General features: G+C 40.9%; 1 protein-coding gene across 1 annotated transcript in view; it reads left to right on the forward strand.

The window, feature by feature from the left end:
- The window catches only part of Nipped-B (Nipped-B cohesin loading factor), a gene marked incomplete in the record, with an annotated part of 502,160 nt that overhangs the window by 270,933 nt on the left and 217,736 nt on the right, over window positions 1–13,491 (forward strand).

Here is a 13,491-nt window from a genome sequence, read left to right on the forward strand (position 1 = left end):
TAATATTTAGTGAAGGGATTCAGGGAAACCAGTTATTTTCATATAGTCGGACTTGAGTCCTGGAAATGGGAAGTACAATGCCTGCACTTTAAAGGAGGGGTTTGGGATATTGGCAGTTTGGAGGGATATGTTGTGTATCTTTATATGTGTATGCTTCTAAACTGTTGTAAGATAAGAGATAAGATAAGATTTCGTTCGGATTTTTAACCCCGGAGGGTTAGCCACCCAGGATAACCCAAGAAAGTCAGTGCATCATCGAGGACTGTCTAACTTATTTCCATTGGGGTCCTTAATCTTGTCCCCCAGGATGCGACCCACACCAGTCGACTAACACCCAGGTACCTATTTGCTGCTAGGTGAACAGGACAACAGGTGTAAGGAAACGTGTCGAAATGTTTCCACCCGCCGGGAATCGAACCCGGGCTCTCCGTGTGTGAAGCGGGAGCTTTAGCCACCAGGCCACCGGGCCTGAGCACCTCTGCAGAAACAGTGATAATGTGCGAGTGTGGTGAAAGTGTTGAATGATGATGAAAGTATTTTCTTTTTGGGGATTTTCTTTCTTTTTTGGGTCACCCTGCCTCGGTGGGAGACGGCCGACTTGAAAAAAAAAAAAAGTATGGAAGAGGGTAAGGTACCTAGGGATTGGCGGAGAGCATGCATAGTTCCTTTGTTTAAAGGTAAAGGGGACAAAAGAGAGTGCAAAAATTATAGGGGGATAAGTCTGTTGAGTATACCTGGTAAAGTGTATGGTAGAGTTATTATTGAAAGAATTAAGAGTAAGACGGAGAATAGGATAGCAGATGAACAAGGAGGCTTTAGGAAAGGTAGGGGGTGTGTGGACCAGGTGTTTACAGTGAAACATATAAGCGAACAGTATTTAGATAAGGCTAAAGAGGTCTTTGTGGCATTTATGGATTTGGAAAAGGTGTATGACAGGGTGGATAGGGGGGCAATGTGGCAGATGTTGCAGGTGTATGGTGTAGGAGGTAGGTTACTGAAAGCAGTGAAGAGTTTTTATGAGGATAGTGAGGCTCAAGTTAGAGTATGTAGGCAAGAGGGAAATTATTTCCCAGTAAAAGTAGGCCTTAGACAAGGATGTGTGATGTCACCGTGGTTGTTTAATATATTTATAGATGGGGTTGTAAGAGAAGTAAATGCTAGGGTCTTGGCAAGAGGCGTGGAGTTAAAAGATAAAGAATCACACAAAGTGGGAGTTGTCACAGTTGCTCTTTGCTGATGACACTGTGCTCTTGGGAGATTCTGAAGAGAAGTTGCAGAGATTGGTGGATGAGTTTGGGAGGGTATGCAAAAGGAGAAAATTAATAGTGAATACAGGAAAGAGTAAGGTTATGAGGATAACAAAATGATTAGGTGATGAAAGATTGGATATCAGATTGGAGGGAGAGAGTATGGAGGAGGTGAATGTATTCAGATATTTGGGAGTGGACGTGTCAGCGGATGGGTCTATGAAAGATGAGGTGAATCATAGAATTGATGAGGGGAAAAGGGTGAGTGGTGCACTTAGGAGTCTGTGGAGACAAAGAACTTTGTCCTTGGAGGCAAAGAGGGGAATGTATGAGAGTATAGTTTTACCAATGCTCTTATATGGGTGTGAAGCATGGGTGATGAATGTTGCAGCGAGGAGAAGGCTGGAGGCAGTGGAGAGGTCATGTCTGAGGGCAATGTGTGGTGTGAATATAATGCAGAGAATTCGTAGTTTGGAAGTTAGGAGGAGGTGCGGGATTACCAAAACTGTTGTCCAGAGGGCTGAGGAAGGGTTGTTGAGGTGGTTCGGACATGTAGAGAGAATGGAGCGACACAGAGTGACTTCAAGAGTGTATCAGTCTGTAGTGGAAGGAAGGCGGGGTAGGGGTTGGCCTAGGAAAGGTTGGAGGGAGGGGGTAAAGGAGGTTTTGTGTGCGAGGGGCTTGGACTTCCAGCAGGCATGCGTGAGCGTGTTTGATAGGAGTGAATGGAGACAAATGGTTTTTAATACTTGACGTGCTGTTGGAGTGTGAGCAAAGTAACATTTATGAAGGGGTTCAGGGAAACTGGCAGCCCGGACTTGAGTCCTGGAGATGGGAAGTACAGTGCCTGCACTCTGAAGGAGGGGTGTTAATGTTGCAGTTTAAACTGAAGTGTAAAGCACCCTTCTTGCAAGACAGTGATGGAGTGAATGATGGTGAAAGTGTTTCTTTTTCGGGCCACCCTGCCTTGGTGGGAATCGGCCAGTGTGATAATAAAAAAAAAAATAAAATCTTATTCTTGTCTAGCTTGATATGCAGTGTTCTTGTTTTTCTTCTTTCCCCCAGTGGCAGAATGCCTAGGACATTTCTGTGACATAATATTGCTGTACACTAACAGCACCTTTCAAGGCAGGTGAATTTGCTGACCTAGAAAATGTACAGAGAACCTTCACAGTGCGCATAACCGAGATAAAACACCTCAATTACTGGGAGCGCTTAAAGTCCCTGAACCTGTATTCCCTGGAACACAGGCGGGAGAGATACATGATTATATACACCTGGAAAATCCCAAAGGGACTAGTACCGAACTTGCATACGAAAATCACTCACAACGAAAGCAAAAGACTTGGCAGATGATGCAACATCCCCCCAGTGAAAAGCAGGGGTGTCACTAGCACGTTAAGAGACAATACAATAAGTGTCAGGGGCCCAAGACTGTTCACCTGCCTCCCAGCATACATAAGGGGGATTACCAATAGACCCCTGGCAGTCTTCAAGCTTGCACTGGACAAGCACCTAAAGTCGGTACTTGACCAGCCGGGCTGTGGCTCGTACGTTGGTTTGCGTGCAGCCAGCAGTAACAGCCTGGTTGATCAGGCTCTGATCCACCAGGAGGCCTGGTCACAGACCGGGCCGCGGGGGCGTTGACCCCCGGAGCTCTCTCCAGGTAAAGTCCAGGTAAGGGATGTAAGGGAAAAGAAAGATTAAATACGTATTGGCCATGGAGGCATAACAACTTCTATGGAGTGAGGAAGAACCAGATGTGAATGTGGGGAAGTGTGTGAGGCATTGGGTAAAATGAAAGGGGGTAAACCAGTTGCGATTGATGGGATCAAGACAGAAATGTTCAAAGCGAATAGGGATATAATTTTAGAGTGATTGGTGCGTTTGTTCAGTAAATGTATGAATGTTGTATATGGGTTCAAGAAGTGCAATGGAGGCATTGAAGTAATACACAAATGCTTTGCTGGATTTTATTAAGGTAGGTCTTGACAACAAGCAGTTGTATGCTGTAAGCTTGGTTTCTGCATCGTAACTGCCTGGGAATGCCCATGGCATCAACCTGTGCCTGGTGTCTCACATTCGCAGAATGGTGTGTGACCCATTAGTGCCTCAGACTCATCTGTTACATTCCAAAACTGTGATATTAGGTAATGGACTCCTACTTGCATACGATTGCAGTGACGTACCACTGATATCTCTTATCACGCTGCAGGCAGGACTCCCTCATTATGCAGGCAGATAGTCTAATATTTATTTTATTTTATTAACACATTGGCCATCTCCCACCATGGCAGGGTGACCCGAAAAAGAAAAACTTTCATTATTCACTCTATCACTGTCTTGCCAGAGGCGTGCTTACGCTACAGTTATAAAACTGTAACATTAACTCCTCTCCTTCAGAGTGCAGACACTGTATTTCCCATCTCCAGGACTCAAGTCTGGCCTGCTGGACTTGACTCCTAAATCCCTTTGTAAATGTTACCTTGCTCACACTCCAACAGCATGTCAAGTCCTAAAAACCATTTGTCTCCATTTGCTCCTATGTAACATACTTGTGCATCATTGCTGGAAGTCCAAGCCCCTCACACACAAAACCTCCTAAACCCCCTCTTGCCAAACTTTCGTAGGCCGACCCCTACCCCGCCTTCCCTCCACTACAGATTTATTCACCCTCGAAGTCATTCTGTTTTGTTCCACCCTCTCTACATGTCCAAACCACTTCAACAACCTCTCCTCAGCCCTCTGGATAATAGTCTTGGTAATCCTGCACCTCCTCCTAATTTTCAAAATACGAATTCTTTGTATTATATTCACGTCACACAATGCTCTCAGACACAGCATCTCCACTACTTCCAGCCTTCTCCTTGTTGCAACATTCACCACCCATGTTCCACTCCCATATATGGGCGTTGGTAAAATTATACTCTCATACATTCCCCTCCTTGCTCCAATGGACAAAGCTCTTTGTCTCCACAGACTCCTAAGTGTACTACTCACCTTTTTCCCCCCATACGTAATTTCTATGATTCACCTCATCTTTCATAGACCCATCTGCTGACACGTCCACTCCTAAATATCTAATGTCTAAATGTCTGATACATAAAATATGAAAGGACAGGCAGATGAACATTAGACAGTGATTCTGTACAATGCAAAAGAATATTGGACAATAGGAAAACTATATATCATCCTCATAGATCATATAGAAAAATAACAAATCTTAGTGGATCATACAGAGACTCAAGAGGAAATCGATCGATCAGTTGCTATTCAAGTGGTTTATGGGTTCTGGAGTAAATCATATACAAAAGAGTAAAGAGTACTTAACGGACAAGGGTAATCTGTTGCACAGTTCACATATGTTTAGGTCCAGAGCTTGTAGAGGACAGTAATGATCAGTTTACAGTAAAATTCACCCACAGTTAGATTGAGCCTTGTAAAATGACACTGTCAAGCAGAACAGTTCTTAGTCTATGCATCTTAAGCAACAAAAGGAAACAAGCACACATTTTTTTTTTCTGAAGCATCTGATTGTAACAATAGGCACTAATTTATTTATACAATATGGCAAAATAATGTGAGGGTGACACTGCCACACTGCAATTGCAAAAATGACACTCATTCCAACAAAGATAATGAGTATAACAAAACCCAAAGATGGCTGTCCACAAGGAAAAGGACTTTCGACCTTGTAACAAGTCTATAGTGGAGAAAACTATCATCTTTCTTTTTTCTATGCACTGGCCACATCCCACCAAAGCAGGGTGGCCCAAAAAGAAAAACAAAAAGTTTATCTTTTTTACTTCAGTAATGTATACAGGAGAATGGGATAACTTTATCACCTATATTACGTAATTAAACCCCTTCTCTATAAATTACTAAATTTAAAAAGAAAAACTTTCATTTTACTTTTTAGATCGCCTTCCTTTGGTGGGATACTGCCTGTTTGTTGAAAAGAAAAATTACGTAATAAGTTGCTACACGAAGTGGGAAATGGGAAGCAATCCGGAATTGTTTTAGCATTCAACTTTCTAGAAATCAATCATCAGATGCCAAGTACCATCTTTCTTGGGTACTAAAATCATAGGTACATTCCTGGGTGAATTGGTGTAAGTGATGACACCATCAGCAGGTATATGGTTGATCAGTTCTTCTGCCATAGTGACCTAGGAATGTGGTAACCTGTAAGTAGGCATATCAATCGGTCTTGTACCAGGCTCAAGTGAGATACTGTGATGTTAAATTTATTAAACCCATTTTCTCACCTGGCAAAGATATTGCTCGTCTATGAATGTTCAGTACCTGCAAAGAGCCTGTGACTTAACTGGAAAAGACACACACTCCAGGGGGAAATAGCACCGACCGATTGGTTTGGTGACAACTCTTTCCCTTGGTGCCCATGGAATGCTCAGTGTTGCACATGTGCAGAATGGTGTATGAGCTCATACTGGTCTGCATCAGTTACCTGTAAACAACTCAAACTCATCTGTCACATACCCAAGTTGTGACACTAGGTATCGTACTACTAAACATTCACATGACATACAGCTGACTGATGTGAATGAGAACGTACCTAGGGATTGGCAGAGAGAGTGCGTAGTTCTTTTGTATATAACGGCAAAGGGGACAAAAGAAAGTGTGAGAAATATAGGGGACAGGTAAGATGTATGATAGTTATTATTGAAGGACTTAAGGATAAAGGAGGCCTGGTCACAGACCGGGCCGCGGGGGCGTTGACCCCCGGAACTCTCTCCAGGTAAACTCCAGGTAAAATAGAGAGGAAAATTGCATATGAACAAGGAGGCTTTAGCAAGGGTAGGGGATGTTTAGACCAAGTGTTTACAGTGAAGTAAATTTTCATTGCATTTATGGATTTGGAAAAGGCATATGATAGGGTGGGTAGTGGAGCAGTGTGGCAGATGTTGCAGGGGAATGGAATAGGTGGTAGGTTACTGAAAGCAGTTAGTGTTTTTACAAGGGATAGTTAGTCTTGGGTTCAGGTATGTACAGTGCTCGTCATGGCATAATGCCTTGATAAAAATCAAAGGCCTGCCATATGGGGGGTCTTCTTTTGTCAGTGCATTCTGCTGGGTAGCAGCTGTTAGCACGACATCATGGCCTTCTGCTACACTTAACATTGACTTTTCATTGCTCACGTGGCTGCCATGGTGAGAGGAAGTGTTGCACTTTTGTCTCTCATCTGTCCCATCTTTTGTGAAGTGTTCCCTTGGGTTTTGGGGCTATTCATCTTTGATTATGGGTAAATGGAAGCCTTTAACACCTGAAACTATAGCTCATATCATAGGGCTTCATAAAGCTGGGCACCAGACAAAAGAAATAAAGGAGAATGTTAGTGTGTGTGAGCGTTCAGTGAGGAACTAGGTGCAGCATTTCAAGGCTGGTGGAGGTGTCAAGTTATCGTCTGCCAAACCTCAGCCTGGCTCCTCCAAGAAGACATCTGTTCATACCTTAACTGTGTTAAAGAAGCAGTTAGAAAGTAACTTCTTCTTTAACACAGTTAAGGTACGAACAGATGTCTTCTTGGAGGAGCCAAGCTGAGGTTTGGCAAATGGTAACTCGACACCTCCACCAGCCTTGAAATGCTGCACCCAGTTCCTCACTGAATGCTCACACACACACTAACATTCTCCTTTATTTCTTTTGTCTGGTGCCCAGCTTTGAGAAGCCCTATGATTTGAGCACCTGGAACTGATGGGATCATGACAGAAATAATAAAAGCAGGGGGGATATAGTGTTGGAGTGGTTGGTATTTTTGTTAAGTAAATGTATGGAAGAGGGGAAGGTACCTAGGGATTGGTAGAGAGCATGTATAGAGGAAGGGGGACAAAAGAGATTGTAAAAATTATAGTGGAATAAGTTTATTAACCCTTTGAGGGTTTCGGCGGTACTAGTACGGCTTATGACCCAAGGTTTTTGACGTACTAGTATGCCTAAATTCTAGCCCCCTCAAATCTAGTGGGAGAAAGCTGGTAGGCCTACATATGAAAGAATGGGTCTATGTGGTCAGTGTGCACAGTATAAAAAAAATCCTGCAGCACACAGTGCATAATGAGAAAAAAAAAACTTTGACCGTTTTTTTTTTGGAATAAAACAGCGACTTTGCACTGTATTTTCGTATGGTATTTATTGTTGTATTCTAGCTTTCTTGGTCTCGTTTTATAGAATGGAAGACATGTTAAAGAAATTGAGATGATTTTGACTGGTTTTACAATGAAAAGTACCTTGAAATTGAGCTCTAAGTAGCAGAAATGTTCGATTTTTACCGAAGTTCAAAAGTAAACAAATCATGCCAAGTGTCCAATACACGTCAACTGGTGAGTCTAATTTTCTTTTGCAAGTGCACCAATATTATTTATATAATTTTTTACACTAATGCAGTAGTCTGCATAACAGTAAATCTTCTATTTTTTGTGAGAATAAAAATTCAAAGTGGAAAGCAAAAGAATGTAAGAGGGGCCTTGAGACATGACTAATGAACAAAGGAAATGTCATTTTAGTGCCAGGAATGTCTTTCTTGTTTATTCTGGACCCTATTCTGGAATTGGCATCTTTTGAAATTTGTGTGAAATTGACAAAATTGCTAAATTCTGACCACTGTACTGGATAGTTGAAATTGGTAAATGGGTTGTTTCTTGCACTCATTAGATAGAAAAAATGGAGTTCTAGCGAAATATTCATGTTTTTTGTCGACTAGTGCAGTGGAATTGGCTGAAAATGGGGCTCAAAGTGGGCAAAATCGCCGATGCGTAAACATCGCCGAGACCGCTAACTTCGCGAGAGCATAATTCCATAAGTTTTCCATCAAATTTCATTATTTTGGTGTCATTATGATCAGGAAAAGATTCTCTATCTTTTCATAAGAATTTATTTATTTTTTTTTTTTTTTTTAAATTTGGCCGACCCTGAGAACGAGTCTCGGAGAGGGCCTGTCGACCCTCAAAGGGTTAAGTATACCAGGTAAAGTGTACGGTAGGGTTATTATTAAGAGAATTAGATGTGAGACTGAGAGTAGGATTGCAGATGAGCAAGGAGAATTTAGAGTGGGTAGGGGATGTATAGATAAAGTATTGACATTGAAGCATATACATGTATGTGAACAGTATTTAGATAATGGTAGGGAAGTTTTCATTGCATTTATGGATTTAGAAAAGGCAAATGATAGTGGTTTAGAAAGACACGTAAGCAAACACTATGACATATTTATTAGAAAACGTTTCGGTCCTGGGACCTTGATCACTTCTAACATACAGAGGTAGAAAGACATTATATATATAGTGGATAGGGGAGCACTGTGGCACATTTTGCAAGTGTATGGAATAGGTAGTCAGTTACTAAATGCTGTAAAGAGTTTTTATGAGGATAGTGAAGCTCAGGTTAGGGTATGTAGGAGAGAGGGAGATTACTTCCGGTAAAAGTAGGTCTTAGACAAGGATGTGTAATGTCGCCATGGTTGTTTAATATATATATAGATGGGGTTGTAAAAGAAGTAAATGCTAGGGTGTTGGGGAGAGGGGTGGGATTAAATTATGGGGAATCAAGTACAAAATACGAGTTGAAACAGATACTTTTTGTTGATATTGTGCTTATTGGAGATTCTAAAGAAAAGTTGCAAAGGTTAGTGGATGAGTTTGGGAGGGTGTGTAAAGGTAGAAAGTTGAAAGTGAACATAGATAATAGTAAGGTGATGAGGGTATCAAACAATTTAGATGAAAAAAAAATTGGGTATCACATTGGAGAGAGGGAGTAAGGAAGAAGTGAATGTTTTCAGATATTTGGGAGTTGACATGGCAGCAGATGAGTTTATAAAGGATGAGGTTAACCATAGAATTAACAAAGGAAAAACGGTTGAGGTATATGTGGAGACAAAAAACGTTATCTATGGAGGCAAAGAAGGGAATGTATGAAAGTATAGTAGTACCAACACTCTTATATGGGTGTGAAGCTTGGGTTGTAAATGCTGCAGTGAGGAGGTGGCTGGAGGCAGTGGAGATGTCATGTCTAAGGGCAATGTGTGGTGTAAATATGCAGAGAATTCGAAGTGTGGAAACTAGGAAAAGGTGTGGAGTTATTAAAGTATTAGTCAGAGGGCTGAAGAGGTGTTGTTGAGGTGGTTTGGTCATTTAGAAAGAATGGAACAAAGTAAAATGACTTGGAGAGTGTATAAATCTGTATGGGAAGGAAGGTGGGGTAAGGGTCATCCTTGAAGAGGTTGGAGGGAGTGGGTAAAGGAGGTTTTGTGGGTGAGGGGCTTGGATTTCCAGCAAGCATGCATGAGCTTGTAAGGTAGGAGTGAATGGAGATGAATGGTTTTTGAGACCTGACAAACTATTGGAGTGTGAGCAAGGTAATATTTTATGAAGGGATTCAGGGGAACCCGTTAGCCGGACTTGAGTCCTGGAAATAGGAAGTACAATGCCTACACTTTAAAGGAGGGGGTTTGGGATATTGGCAGTTTGGAGGGACTTCTAAGCTGTTGTATCTGAGCGCCTTTGAGTGTTCGTGAAAGTGTTGAATGACGATGAAAGTATTTTTCGTTCTTTTTGGGTTTTTCTTTCTTTTTGGGTCACCCAGCCTCGGTGGGAAACGGCCGATGTGTTTAAAAAAAAAAGTTTTGATCAATAAATTATAAAATTTCTCATGATGAATTAGCCTAAAGCTTGGTATCAAGGTTCATAAGATAGATAGATTAGGATTGTGTTTATGGTAAGTTTACGTAACTACATTTGAAGTCGCTGCCAATAATAAGACACTTGTTTGCCTTTCACTGTTCGTTTTTCTTGATATCAAACATGCATACATCTCCTGACTGCTATCATTAAGGTATAATCAAGTCTGTTTCCTCGGTTTTTCTGTAGTCGAGTAACTAAATTTATCCTTATTCAACATCATGTTTTCAGTGGCCCACCAGATGACTTAAAAATTTGCTGTGTTCTCGTATAGATTCTAGCATTGCCTGCAAAAGTTAATACTATGCTGTGATTTATGTGTGTATCTCTGTCAGATAAGAGAATAAGAGAAATGGGGGCAATTACTGTTCCTTGGGGAGCAGAGCTTTGCACTATGCCAGCCTTTTATTGTACTGTGTTTTCTGTTATTTAAGGTCTGCTTGCTGGAAAGTTGAATTTCCATCTGCCCACTTTTCCAGTTATGTATTTTGCATTCTATTACACCACAATTGCCCATGTTGACGACTTTTTCAAAGTCTGTGTGCACTGTCTCTACATTTTGTTTGTCTTCCAATTTAACCAAAACCATATCATACAATTATCACCTAGGTAGGGAGACACAAAGAAGGAAATGCATTCACCACTAATTTTTCAACATCACATATTAGTGACCCTCCAAACTGCAGCAGCACCACCAATCCTCAAGAGTATAGGCATTGTACTTCTTCCCTCTAGAATGCAAGTCCAACTAACCATTTTCCCTGAATCCCTTCATAGATATTACTTTCCTCACTCCCCGATCAAATGTCAAATGTGGAAAACCACTCCAGTCCTGCATGCTCTCGCCTACTTGCTGGATACTCAAATTCCTACTACTCAAATCTTCCTTCATTATCTTCTTTCCAATTCTTCCTGAGATGGTTTCTGCCTCTCCTTCCATGCACCCCATATTTATACTCCTTTTTCTTCTCTATTCTTGCTGCAGTTATACTTTATTACCCACCTATCTCAAGACTCCCTCCTCCACCCTATAAATTGTTCCTTTCATCCCTACTCTCCAGATAATAAAAAACCTATAATGTACTAGCAGGTATGAAAAGTTTTTGCAGGAACAAAAAAAAGTTTTCAAGAGGATACTAGATCACTACATTATCAAGTGAAATAGTCTTATTCATTTAGGTTCCATTGTGTATATAGGCCTATGGACCTCTAGTATAAACAGCCTGGTTGACCAGGTAGTCAGCAAGGAAGACTGGCCTCAGGCTGATCTGGAAGGGTAGAAGATCCCTTGAAACTGGTCAAAGGTTTGTCATTGGTATTCTCTGGTGTATTTTTTTTTTTTAACCTTCTTTGGTAACTTCTTCCAGATGCTGTAATATCATCAGTACTTAATTTTAATTATTTTTTAAAACCACCTCCCTTTTATTAACTCCACACCTTCTCCTAATTTCCACACTCCGAATTTTCTGCATAATATTTACACCACACATTGCCCTTAAACAGGACATCTCCACTGCCTCCAACCGTCTCCTCGCTGCTGCATTTACCACCCAAGCTTCACACCCATATAAGAGTGTTGGTACTACTATACTTTCATACATTCCCTTCTTTGCCTCCATAGATAACGTTTTTTGACTCCACATATACCTCAACGCACCACTCACCTTTTTTCCCTCATCAATTCTATGATTAACCTCATCCTTCATAAATCCATCCGCCGACACGTCAACTCCCAAGTATCTGAAAACATTCACTTCTTCCATACTCCTCCTCCCCAATTTGATATCCAATTTTTCTTTATCTAAATCATTTGACACCCTCATCACCTTACTCTTTTCTATGTTCACTTTCAACTTTCTACCTTTACACACATTCCAAAACTCATCCACTAACCTTTGCAATTTTTCTTTAGAATCTCCCATAAGCACAGTATCATCAGCAAAAAGTAACTGTGTCAATTCCCATTTTGAATTTGATTCCCCATAATTTAATCCCACCCCTCTCCCAAACACCCTAGCATTTACTTCCTTAACAACCCCATCTATAAATATATTAAACAACCATGGTGACATTACACATCCCTGTCTAAGACCTACTTTTACCGGGAAATAGTCTCCCTCTCTTCTACACACCCTAACCTGAGCCTCACTATCTTCATAAAAACTCTTTACAGCATTTAATAACTTACCACCTATTCCATATACTTGCAACATCTGCCACATTGCTCCTCTATCCACTCTATCATATGCCTTTTCTAAATCCATAAATGCAATAAAAACTTCCCTACCTTTATCTAAATACTGTTCACATATATGCTTCAATGTAAACACTTGATCTACACATCCCCTACCCACTCTGAAACCTCCTTGCTCATCCGCAATCCTACATTCTGTCTTACCTCTAATTCTTTCAATTATAACCCTACCGTACACTTTTCCTGGTATACTCAGTAAGCTTATTCCTCTATAATTTTTACAGTCTCTTTTGTCCCCTTTCCCTTTATATAAAGGGACTATACATGCTCTCCGCCAATCCCTAGGTACCTTCCCCTCTTTCATACATTTATTGAACAAAAGTACCAACCACTCCAACACTATATCCCCCCCTGCTTTTAACATTTCTGTCATGATCCCATCAGTACCAGCTGCTTTACCCCCTTTCATTTTACGTAATGCCTCACGTACCTCCCCCACACTTACATTCTGCTCTTCTTCACTCCTAAAAGATGGTATACCTCCCTGACCAGTGCATGAAATTACTGCCTCTGTTTCTTCCTTAACATTTAAAAGTTCCTCAAAATATTCTCGCCATCTACCTAATACCTCCATCTCCCCATCTACTAACTCCCCTACTCTGTTTTTAACTGACAAATCCATATTTTCCCTTGGCTTTCTTAACTTGTTTAACTCACTCCAAAATTTTTTCTTATTTTCATTAAAATTTCTTGACAGTGCCTCTCCCACTCTATCATCTGCTCTCCTTTTGCACTCTCTCACCACTCTCTTTACCTTTCTTTTACTCTCCATATATTCTGCTCTTCTTATAACACTTCTGCTTTGTAAAAACCTCTCATAAGCTACCTTTTTCTCTTTTATCACACCCTTTACTTCATCATTCCACCAATCACTCCCCTTTCCTCCTGCACCCACCCTCCTATAACCACAAACTTCTGCCCCACATTCTAATACTGCATTTTTAAAACTATTCCAACCCTCTTCAACCCCCCCATTACTCATCTTTGCACTATCCCACCTTTCTGCCAATAGTCGCTTATATCTCGCCCGAACTTCCTCCTCCCTTAGTTTATACACTTTCACCTCCCTCTTACTTGTTGTTGCCACCTTCCTCTTTTCCCATCTACCTCTTACTCTAACTGTAGCTACAACTAAATAATGATCCGATATATCAGTTGCCCCTCTATAAACATGTACATCCTGGAGCCTACCCATCAACCTTTTATCCACCAATACATAATCTAATAAACTACTTTCATTACGTGCTACATCATACCTTGTATATTTATTTATCCTCTTTTTCATAAAATATGTATTACT

Source organism: Cherax quadricarinatus, chromosome 2 (assembly GCF_038502225.1).
Source record: "Cherax quadricarinatus isolate ZL_2023a chromosome 2, ASM3850222v1, whole genome shotgun sequence".
NCBI classification, from domain to species: Eukaryota; Metazoa; Arthropoda; class Malacostraca; order Decapoda; family Parastacidae; genus Cherax; species Cherax quadricarinatus.